The 12829-nt window shown below is 44.2% G+C and overlaps 1 protein-coding gene across 5 annotated transcripts in view; it reads right to left on the reverse strand.

Annotated features, from left to right (window-relative positions):
* msi2b (musashi RNA-binding protein 2b) overlaps positions 1 to 12829 on the reverse strand; it is a gene marked incomplete at its 3' end in the record, with an annotated part of 439826 nt that overhangs the window by 26217 nt on the left and 400780 nt on the right. The window lies entirely within an intron of this gene.

Consider the following 12829-nt stretch of genomic DNA (forward strand, 5'->3'; position numbering starts at 1 on the left):
CCTTGCCCTATGACCAAGCTTTCCACAAAGTTTCAAGCAAATCCATTGAGATATCCAGTTAGACCTGTGATGGTCTCACTGGGTGATGGTCTAACCAGGGTGTTTCCCTGACTCCTCCCCCCCAGACACACACACAACCAAACCCCACCCCCCGTGACCCTGAATAGGAATAAGCGGGTTAAAAAAACATGAATGAGGACTTCTTCTGACTTTTTAAGAATGCAAACACACTCTCTCTCTCTCTCTCTCTCTCTCTCTCCCCCGCCCACTCGTAGACGAGCGGGGGGATGCCCACTCAAGCGGTGAATCTTTAATCGTTTCGGGAAGGAAACAACACACAGCTACACATGCACCCACTCAAAGATTTAATCCATTTTTGATGTGCAGGCTAATAGCTGGTTGTCCTTGAGGTTCAAAGAGATTTCAGATCTCCCCTCTAATTAGACGGAGACAGGCGTCCCGTTCTGTTCCCTCTCATCTCTCTAATGAGATCTTTAACCACAAACAAATGAAGACCTTTGCTGAGGCCCTGCGCCTCTGTCTCTTCCCTTAGTTAAACAACCGTGGACAAAGATGGGAAAACGTGCACAACCACCACTAGCACAAACACACACGCGCACACACACACACACATACGCAGACACACGCGCGCACGCACACACGCACACACACACACACACACACACACACACACACACACACACGGCTGCATTGTTGGTGCTCAGATGACAAACAAGTCCTTGGCTGCATGGTGTCAGCCATCGCCGTGAAGGTCTCCCCTAACAGCGCGCTGATATAAACGACTCATATTATACCCAGAGATCATGGATAACGAGAGGCACTGCCTGCCTAAAAATGTGAAATAAAACGCCGTCAAAAAGCGCCCATTTGCGGATTACAGGGAATCTGAGAGCGGCCATCTGGAAGAAGGAACGGGCCCTCTTGATTATCGCAGCGAGCTCATTTTCTCTCAGCTGTTATGCAGATGATTCACTCTGGAGCGCGCGGGGAAAGTGAAAAATGTGAGCTGAATTAAAAATCAACGTTTGGCACATCAAAGACAGCCGCCTCAGTAATGGACAGAAGCTCTGCTGCGCCCACAACGTCTCGTTTCACCATCCAGACAGCAGCTGCCTTCGCCTGGGAGGAGCACAGAAAGTCCTTTTTGAAACCTGTATGTATATTAACCTGTATGTATATTAACCTGTATGTATATTAACCTGTATGTATATTACCCTGTATGTATATTAACCTTTATGTATATTAACCTGTATGTATATTAACCTGTATGTATATTAACCTGTATGTATATTAACCTGTATGTATATTAACCTTTATGTATATTAACCTGTATGTATATTAACCTGTATGTATATTAACCTGTATTTAACCTGTATGTATATTAACCTGTATTTAACCTGTATGGGACCGCACACACTACATTTTGTGTAAGAAATATAAAAGTGGATATAGGTTGAATCATTTTTGTGTTACTGTATAACAGTTAGTGATAATACGGTAGTAGCCAAACAGATATATATATATTTTTTGGAAACAGATATTTATTGATATGGAAATATCATGGATTATGACTTTTTTCATTCTTTTGACAAGTAGTTACACTACCAGGTGTCGCAGGCCTACAGCCTCTCTGTGCCAAGCGTGAGGGAGCAAACAATGCACGGTTGCTGCTTCATCTGTGTGTGCTGTGGGTAGACAGATGTTTTGGGGGGTCTCTGCACATCTGTACCACCCCCCAACCACAAACCCCCAACCCCTCTGCTGGCGTCCCCCCGGCCTCTACTGCCACCTGCCCCCCACCCTCCCTCGGCCACCTTTCCTCCGCCCCGGCTGGGAGCTCGCCACAACTGCCACCCGGCGCAGCGTGCTCCCAGTGGGTGCTGTCGGTGCCACCCATCTGCGAGTGTCACGACCTGCTGGGAGGATGAAAGAGGACCCCCCCCCCCCCCCACACACACACACACACACACACAAATGCACAAGCGCACACACATGCACACCAACACACACAAAGACACACACACACACACACACACACACACACACACACACACACACACACACACACACAAGCCCTTCTTGCCATTACAAATAGCTTAATACTCAGCAGAGGGCATCATCATCAGGCCCAGGGAATGAGACAAACATCTGAATATATCAGCGGGACATTTTATCTGTTGTTAGGAAACATATTGAGGAGATTTGTTGCTGCGGGGTCTCAGAGGCACAACAAGCTGCCTGGCTGTTTCTATGACACTGCTCATTGACACTTTACATGCAGGCAGATAGACGCCCTGCTTATCTGCAGCACTCAGCAAAGAGCTTTACATAGACATGGAGCCGCACCTTCACTGGGTTACAATGTGACTTCTCTTATTAAGATCGTGCTGCTGTGCTTGGAGGAGGACGACTAATGGAGGGTCAGCTGTCTGCTGAATACTGTGCATAAAGGAGAATTTTGTTTTTTTTTTTACCTGGAGCCCTCTCCTCACATTAATTATTATCTGACGACTCACCCAGTGTTCTCCGCAGCATTTTTGTCCGTCTTAGGCGTTGTTTTGAGATCAATAGTGTGCAAGCCAGTGCTAGAACGGAGCTCCGTGGGGGCCACGTAGCAGCGTGCTTTTCATCCATGTAAATAGACAGTTTTATTCCCGTTTCCGCCTATATCATCATAATCCGATCCCTAAAGAACCAGACTGCTATTTACATGGATGAAAAGCACGCTGCTACGTGGCCCCCACGGAGCTCCATTCTAGAACTGGCTTGCACACTATTGATCTCAAAACAACGCCTACTGTAAGACGGACAAAAACGCTGCGGAGAACACTGGGTGGTTAAAAAAAAACGAAATTCTCCTTTAATCTGTCTTTGATATGAATCTAGTGCTCCAGTACAGCAGACTTCATCTGGCTTATATCTTCTCATGTTGAGCCTGGGGGACGACACACCGGGGGAACAACAGCAAAGAACTAGCGGCAAACGAAGGCCGACTGTTGCGTCGCCTGTGTCGGGGGGCGGGGCCAACAAGATGCACTTGAACACACCGTGAAGACTACAGCCGACGGGTCAACTAGCACATGTTCTCTGCCTGCCTGTGTGAGAGACCTATGGCAGCGGATAGACAGATACCAGATACATGACACTAAGCTGCTATTTTCATACCACTCTCGCTCACCACTGACATCAGGGGTTCCCAAACCTTTTCATCTTGGGACCCAAAAGATACATTTCGTTGTCTCCCTGGGACGCAAACTCACAAAAAAAAAAAAACATACGATAATGAGTTGCCATGACAACCAGTTGGTGAACCACCCACCCCCCACGGGTCCGTGGCCCAAATTGGGTCCCGACCCATAGTTTGGGAAACACTGACTTAAATGGTTTAGAAATGAAGCTACTTCCAATCGAGAATATGTCTGATAAAAAGTTGCAAATGGCGCTGGCGTCGGCAGCCCTTGCCTGGTCTTTTGCTTGTGGAAGAAGAAAGGAAGAAGTACATGTGAAGAATAAGGAGAAACGGCACTAAATGGCTGATATCACAGCGACAGGCTCAAGGCAAAGGCATTGGAACGATGGAAGAAGTGCAGCTCAGTGTGTGCTGGGGTTCGATTCCCGGTCAAACCACATACATTTTTATAAAAATGTGGTAGTGGTGTAGTGGTAGACATTACGTTTAGGCAAGTACAACAACTTGGTTAGGGTTAGGATTTGGTTATGCTCGTGGTTAGATGAGAAAAAAACCTAACCCCACGTTTTCAGGAAGAAGCAATTGCGGCGACCAATCAAATGAGTTGAGGGCGGGGTTTTCCCGGCCCATATTAGGACGAAGTATTGGTCCAGGCACACCTGTTACTTGGTGAAATCAGTTGGTGCCTCAGCACAGACATTGCAGATGCCTCCAGTGTGTCCCAGGCGTTGGTGTGTCTGAGTGGAATTGGGCTGCAAGGACTTAAGTGAGGTTTGGGGCCCGTAAGGGGGCGGGGCCACCAGCAAAATGAGTTTATTTGTATTATTTGACCGTGATTCCGAAATTATCCCCAATTAGAGAATGTATAGGAATGACTATTTAAATATTGCAGAGCATGTCGTTGTTTTATGACAACTTGACATTAACCAAGACAAGATACAGTATAATTACATTTAATGACATCTGAATGAAAAGTTAAAATTGTAGTGAGGTCAAGGAAAATATGATTGACATTGTTATACACTCATTTGAAAGTGTAATTGCACTTAATGACATATTAATGCCTGCTACAGTATGTCATGTTCATGACATGTTACAGTATGTTGTCTTGGTTAATGTCAAGTTGTCATAACGAAGACATCTCAAACAATGCATTAACAATGACATCATTTACCGCATGACATTTAATTCATAACGCCTCCTTCATGTTCGTGAGAGGTGTGTCATGTCATGGTGATGACAGTGTCATGTCAGTCATCATACGCACCCTCAAGTCAAATGTTACCCAGTTCTTTTCATCAGTGAGAGCTGTGAAATTCTCTACCACGACGAAAAAAACTAGAAATCACTTAATTTCATTCGATTAATAACGAAAACACAACAAATTGAAAAACTCTGTGGGAGACCATGAACATAACGATCCTACCCATTGTTGCACTTAGGAAGAACATGGGTTTAGATAATATCCAATCACAGACGTGCATTTACTCTTAATATCCAATCACAGACGTGCATTTACTCTTGCAGACGAGTAGAGGCAAAAGCGTCTGTTCGGTACGTCTAAATGTTGCTAATGCAGCCGCGGCACCAATCTTCCTCAATCTATTTCCCTCTGCTATAATGTTATTATATATTTATATATTATATATATATATATTATATAATGTTATTATCTGTGTTGACGAAAATCATATGAAGCATTTTAGTGAGAAAAAGCAGTGAAGAAGGAGGACAGACATCCTGAAGAGATGTATCACCGTAACCTGGGATTTCTTCTCATGCGTCTCCATCAATGAAATTCCTTCCCGAAAAAATAACGTCAGTCTACCAAAAAAATACGTCCCAGAAGACAACGACCCCGCCCCCCCCCCCCCCCCCCCCCCCCCCCCGACACCCCCACCCGAAGCTGTGGCAGGAACGTGTCTAATGGAGGGGAAAATGCTTAACACCTGTCCTGTCAGCACAATTACTCACACTATTTGTTTGTTGATGTAAGCAAAAAAAAAGAGGCTGGCATTTAAAAAAAGAAAGAGAGAGAGAGAGAGAGAGAGAGAGAGAGAGAAAGAGAGAGAAAGAGAGAGAGAGAGAGAGAGAGAGAGAGAGAGAGAGAGAGAAAGCGAGAGAGACTATACTGTACCCTCCATACAAAAGGAGTGTGTGGGGGTGGAGGAGGGGTGCGTGGGGGGGGGGGGGGGCAGTGCCAACCTTGGAAATAACATTTTGCACAATCACCTGCCTGGGGGCAAAAAGAGGCAGTGAGTCCATCTGGGGGGAGTGGGGGGAGTTTTCTGTGTGTGTGCGCCTGTGTGTCTGTGTGTGTGTGCGTGTGTGTCTGTGTGTGTGTGTGCGTGTGTGCCTGTGTGTGTGCGTGTGTGTCTGTGTGTGTGTGTGCGTGTCTGTGTGTGTGCGTGTGTGCCTGTGTGTGTGTCTGTGTGTCTGTGTGTCTGTGCGTGTCTGTGTGTGTGCGTATGTGTCTGTGCCTGTGTGTGTGCCTGTGTGTGTGCGTGTGTGCCTGTGTGTGTGCGTGTGTGCCTGTGTGTGTGCGTATGTGTCTGTGTGTGTGTGCGTGTGTGCCTGTGTGTGTGCCTGTGTGTGTGCGTATGTGTCTGTGTGTGTGTGCGTGTGTGCCTGTGTGTGTGCGTGTGTGCCTCTGTGTGTGCGTGTCCTTCACTTCCTGCTCGTGAACACTGACCTTGCACTCTTCCGGATACAGACGTGGTCCAGACGCATAAAGATGAGCGTGTTTGACCGAGCCTGCGTGACACAAAAGCTTGTTCGCTTGTTAAAAAACGACAAAAACAAAACGCTCTGTCTCTCTCGAAATAAAGACGTCGATACACTTCTCGCATGTGCTTCAAAATGACTATTATTTCACATCTGCAATTACAGTAGCTTCATTTCCTCTGAGGGCATTTAAAAAACAGACAGGGGGCGCTGTCTGTTTCCGCCGGCGGTGGCTTTTACTCAGCGTTGAAAAGAGGGACTTTTCCAAGCTCAGTCGGAGGCTAATTAACACTTCTGTTCAGCCCGAGATGGCAGCTCATAAATAATCGATTAATAAAGGCAGCTCATTTAGTGGCCAGATAAGCCAGAATGAAGATATCTACCAGATGATAGACTGTGGAGGCTCTGGAGGCCTATTGAAGATATCTACCAGATGACAGAGTGTGGAGGCTGGAGGTCTATTGAAGATATCTAGCAGATGATAGAGTGTGGAGACTGGAGGTCTATTGAAGATATCTACCAGATGACAGAGTGTGGAGGTTGGAGGCCTATTGAAGATATCTAGCAGATGATAGAGTGTGGAGGCTCTGAAGGCCTATTGAAGATATCTACCAGATGATAGAGTGTGGAGGCTCTGGAGGCCTATTGAAGATATCTACCAGATGACAGAGTGTGGAGGCTGGAGGTCTATTGAAGATATCTAGCAGATGATAGAGTGTGGAGACTGGAGGTCTATTGAAGATATCTACCAGATGACAGAGTGTGGAGGTTGGAGGCCTATTGAAGATATCTAGCAGATGATAGAGTGTGGAGGCTCTGGAGGCCTATTGAAGATATCTACCAGGTGATAGAGTGTGGAGGCTCTGGAGGCCTATTGAAGATATCTACCTGATGACAGAGTGTGGAGACTGGAGGTCTATTGAAGATATCTAGCAGATGACAGAGTGTGGAGGTTGGAGGCCTATTGAAGATATCTAGCAGATGATAGAGTGTGGAGACTCTGGAGGCCTATTGAAGATATCTACCAGATGATAGAGTGTGGAGGCTCTGGAGGTCTATTGAAGATATCTACCAGATGACAGAGTGTGGAGGCTCTGGAGGCCTATTGAAGATATCTAGCAGATGATAGAGTGTGGAGACTCTGGAGGCCTATTGAAGATATCTACCAGATGATAGAGTGTGGAGGCTCTGGAGGCCTATTGAAGATATCTACCAGATGACAGAGTGTGGAGGCTCTGGAGGCCTATTGAAGATATCTACCAGATGACAGAGTGTGGAGGCTCTGGAGGCCTATTGAAGATATCTACCAGATGACAGAGTGTGGAGGCTGGAGGTCTATTGAAGATATCTACCAGATGATAGAGTGTGGAGGCTGGAGGTCTATTGAAGATATCTACCAGATGACAGAGTGTGGAGGCTGGAGGTCTATTGAAGATATCTACCAGATGACAGAGTGTGGAGGCTGGAGGTATATTGAAGATATCTACCAGATGATAGAGTGTGGAGGCTGGAGGCCTATTGAAGATATCTACCAGATGATAGAGTGTGGAGGCTCTGGAGGCCTATTGAAGATATCTACCAGATGACAGAGTGTGGAGGCTGGAGGTCTATTGAAGATATCTACCAGATGATAGAGTGTGGAGGCTGGAGGCCTATTGAAGATATCTACCAGATGACAGACTGTGGAGGCTCTGGAGACCTATTGAAGATATCTACCAGCTATCTAGAAAATAGTGTCAATAGAAAAAGATCTGCTTATTTGAATGTTTGTATTCCTAAAAGTAACATTCAGAGAAAATTGCCCTGAAAGTTGGTGAACAAGCTTGGTTTTGCCTGACGAAGCTTCGTTTGCTAACACATGAGAAGTATTTAGTGATCCTACATTGAGTGTGTTCTTCAACAGCTAAACTTGTGTCACATGAAAACAATGGAATCAAAACATGTTGATTTGTGTGATTTCACGGTCGTCTACAGTTACATCTTTCACCTGTAGGCCAGGTCACCTTTTCTTATTATAAGCAGAGACATGAACTTTTTGGCCACACCAAGCTACAAATAGGCAATATGCATTCAAATCTGTATTTCCTCCATGTAACTGGCTACATGGCAATAACGTGATTGGCTAGTTGACCTTTGCCTAGCGCTTTGTGTAGAGCACTACAATATCATGTATACTGTAACTGGCAGCCGAGGAGCCGGTTTCATACAGAGCCACTGTTATGCTTTGACGTGATTGGCTAGTGGCAGTGTTGGGCAAGTTACTTTCAAAATGTAATATACTACTGTACATATTACTAGTTACTTTAATTTGAAAGTAATAAGTTACTTTACAATATTACTGTCTGTGTAGAGTAACTCGTTATTTATGACATTACTTTTGCATTACTTTCACCAAAATAACTGCAGTAGCAGAATGACATCGCTGCCCCGGAACCTCCCCGAAAAATAATTTAAACCGTCTTTAAGTCAGTGTAAACTGTCCAAAATTCTAAATGTTATCCTTTTCATTTGTTATTGTCCTCTATAGTGGTTATTTGCATAAACACACACAATTTGATTAGGAAATGATTGCATCTTTTTTTAAATATGTGCTTTGATTAAAAAAAGTTACTCAATTTGTAACTTGTGTCACTTGACAAAGTAACTGGTATAATATTACTGAAATCCTATTTGTAATAAGTTATATTACTGAGTTACTACTAAAAGTAATATATTACATGTAATATATTACTTTTATAATGAGTTACCCCCAACACTGGCTAGTGGTCGGAGAGAGGTGTACGGTGGCCAGTAGGGACAAAGCTAAAGAACTGGGAAATATAGAAAACTGTATATAACTAAGGCATTGTTATGATAAAGCTTACTGGCATTTGGTGCTTGGTGGGCGTTTTGGATTTCCCTAATTATGAGATGATCACAAGTCTGTTATCTGTGTGTGTCAAACCAAAAGGCTGTTTTGCTGGGGAAAAGGCTTTCAGGTTATGAGGAGGTACTGCATCATCTACAGGCAGATGACCGAAGCACAGAGTTGAGCCTGCCCATCATAATCACAGTCATCTCCTGCTGCCACACCAGGCAGTGGCACAATGTCCCACAATGCTCCAGCTCAAAGCTGCCACCAATCAGCCACAACTGCCACCTCCTCTGGAGCTGCCTTTGCCACAGAAATCAGCAGCAAAGAGGCTGCATGCTGCTTCAAACTAACCAACATCCACTTGTCTGTTGGAGCCTAACAGGACGGACACGCACGCACACACACACACACACACACACACACACACACACACACACACACACACACACACACACACACACACGCACGCTTCTGTCTGTCTGTCTCATTCCTTAGTTGCTCAGAAGAATCCAGAACGATAGGCTCAAATAAGGGCCATTATTGCCAGTAGAGATGATGTGGTATGAACATTTCATATCACGATTATAGTGACCAAAATGATCACAGTTATCAGTATTATCAGTGATAATACTGATAACTGTGATCATTTATCACGGTGTTGTTAGAGTGTGCTGAAAAATGTTTGAAAAGTACTGATACACTCACTGAAATCATTTCACCAAGACTGCACGCCTGCATCTGCGGTAACACGGTTTTATTGATAATGAAAATTTTAAACGATACGGTTACCGTGAAGCAATTTTACCACAGTTTATCATTAAACCGGTTATCGTTTCATCTCAAATTGCTAGCTACCTAGCATATACGTAGCCAAGGCATAAAAGTCACATCAGGTAGTAGCTTACTAGCTAATAACTAAATTCAAGTACTGCAGTCAGTGTGGTTGTCGTTTCTGGGATTGCTAGCTAATTTTGATCCAAAGTCTACGGGCACTATCTTGGTACAGGCGATATCCCCTATTTGTGCTTGCGCACCTGTTTGCGCGTGCCTTAACCCATTGATACCTGATGCAGCATTTGTGTGTGTATCCCTTTAAGACTTAAAGGGATACACACACAAATGCTGCATCAGGTATCAATGGGTTAAGGCAGGGAAGTAGAGTCTTTATTCTAGACCACAAATAGGGCCAATGTCTGTTAGGGGAATATGAAGGTGGGGTTCCCTGCTGTCAACGACTCAAGTAACAACTTCTGCGTTGCTTTTCAGTTATTGCCAAAGGCACTCTTGTCACCTTTCCAAATCCTGCCATATCCACATCTTTTGGTTTGGGAAGAAAATCCCTCTTCCACAGTCGATACTAGACCAACTTGAGCTGTGAGACAGCGAGATGGTTGGCACATTTCCTGTAGGCGAGGCTGTGCAGCTGAAGCTAAGACAACACTTTGAACTTTAATGTGTTTTATCACCCTCCAGAGCGCTAAAGACCAACATCATCCAGCTACTGTTTAGTCTGGCAATGTGGAGGTTTAAGAGACATTTTAAGAGAATGTCGTGCAGACACAGTGCCAGCATGCATGGAATGAAATACACTCATTGCCTTATAAAACTGCCAAACTCGGTCCTTTCGGGACCAACAAACAAAAAGACGTCCCACAGCCTAGCCAGCCACAGAAATCACTTACAGTATATCCACGTTAGCATAAGAAAACAGCTGAATCCTATGGAGGGAATAGCTGTATTTTCATGACAGTAAACTACCATAGGGGCCACCCAACCAAATACCGACGACCAGCACTTCCAGTAGCCTAACGGAACTTTGAAGAATGCTGCTCAAGCGCAGGTGACAGAAACGCTACTTAGAATTTCGATTAAGGCACAATGCACTTGTTTCATCTTATCCTTTGGTTAGCAAGCACAGCACAAGACATTTGATGCCAACAAGGCAAGGCCATGACACAGACATGACATGACACAGACATGACATGACACATGACACAGACATTACACAGACATGACATGACACAGACATGACATGACACAGACATGACATGACACAGACATGACATGACACAGACATTACACAGACATGACATGACACAGACATGACATGACACAGACATGACATGACACAGACATGACATGACACAGACATTACACAGACATGACATGACACAGACATGACATGACACATGACACAGACATTACACAGACATGACATGACACAGACATGACATGACACAGACATGACATGACACAGACATGACATGACACAGACATGACATGACACAGACATGACACAGACATGACATGACACAGATATGATTTAGAAGCACAACAGAAACTGAGCATCATGAAAGCTAAAGTTAGCCAGATAAATGTTATGAAAGGTACGTTATGAAACTAGTGTGTGTGTGTGTGTGTGTGTGTGTGTGTGTGTGTGTGTGTGTGTGTGTGTGTGTGTGTGTGTGTGTGTGTCTGTGTGTGTGTTTACTCTGCTACCACTGATCATGATGGTTTAACTGAGTCAACACCAGGAAGCGCAGTCCTTTATAATGCATATTGTTTACTTATTGAAGTCAACTGAATGAAGTCTAACCTTTTATTTGACATTAATTTCCTCCTCAGAAGTAGACAGTGCAGTGAGTGCATCATTCAAAGACAAATGGGCTTTACTCTCTCAGAGATGGTCAAACACATGAGAGATGGTCAAACATGTTCAGAGAAGGTGTGACGTGTGAAAGTGTCGCTGAGTCATGGCTGCATTGATTCCATTGTGCTGAGTTTCTCCAGCATCTAATTCTGTCTCCCTGCGTTCTCATCTTTAGAGCAAAAGTATCTTTGGACGTGAACTCATGCTAGTGTTTACACACATTAGAGAGAATGGCACCTAAAGGCAATATATTCCATTCTACCTGTATACAAAAAGAAAACATTGTTAAAAAATTTGTTCTATATGACACAGGCAACTCACGAGTCTCCAATTTCTCCATTGAATTGTGACAAAACAGAATTTGAAAGCTTGATCAAACCAGTGCAAGTGCGCAAGACACCCATACTGGGACTTAAGCTGCACAAAGGTTGATCCCCTATAAGCCCTTACAGTATGAGAAAAAATATGTATTATTATCTTATTTCAGATGTTCAAGTCAATTCCACACTGGCATCATCTTACACTGCCTGTTTGTCTCCCAGTCTTTATTTAAGTATAAATCTAGACTGAGCTCTGCTGCCTGTTTTTCTCCCAATCTTTATTTAGGTGTAAATCTAGACTGAGCTCTGCTGCCTGTTTTTCTCCCAGTCTTTATTTAAGTATAAATCTAGACTGAGCTCTGCTGCCTGTTTTTCTCCCGGTCTTTATTTAGGTATAAATCTAGACTGAGCTCTGCTGCCTGTTTTTCTCCCAGTCTTTATTTAAGTATAAATCTAGACTGAGCTCTGCTGCCTGTTTTTCTCCCAGTCTTTATTTAGGTATAAATCTAGACTGAGCTCTGCTGCCTGTTTTTCTCCCAGTCTTTATTTAGGTATAAATCTAGACTGAGCTCTGCTGCCTGTTTTTCTCCCAGTCTTTATTTAGGTATAAATCTAGACTGAGCTCTGCTGCCTGTTTTTCTCCCAGTCTTTATTTGGGTCTAAATGTGTGTGGTGGCGTCAGTCTCAGTGATTGATGAAGCTACTGGGCTGCTGAATCAGTGGAGCCGGGCAGAAGAAATCAGCGAAAGAGAGGAAGACACTTTGTGTGGGAGCCAGGATTCTGCTAGTCTTTGTATTCTATTCACTTGACAGGAAAAGTCTCGGGAAGTCGGGAGGTCAAAACCCTGGCTAAAATATAATGAACGAAGGTTTCGTATTAGCTTAAGGTAAGTGATGTTTGTGAAGATCAAGTGTGGATATGGGCAACGTTCGATGTAAAGCAGACCAACAGAAGAAACATAGATCACTTCCTATTAGACCTTGTAATAAGAATCAGAATGCATCTAGTGTGGAGAGCTGGCAGGTCCAGTAGCTCTTCAGACAACTAGCACCTATGATGAAGTGAGGAG

The sequence above is a fragment of the Poromitra crassiceps genome (genome assembly GCF_964638095.1).
Source record: "Poromitra crassiceps genome assembly, chromosome: 5".
In the NCBI taxonomy this organism is placed as follows: domain Eukaryota; kingdom Metazoa; phylum Chordata; class Actinopteri; order Beryciformes; family Melamphaidae; genus Poromitra; species Poromitra crassiceps.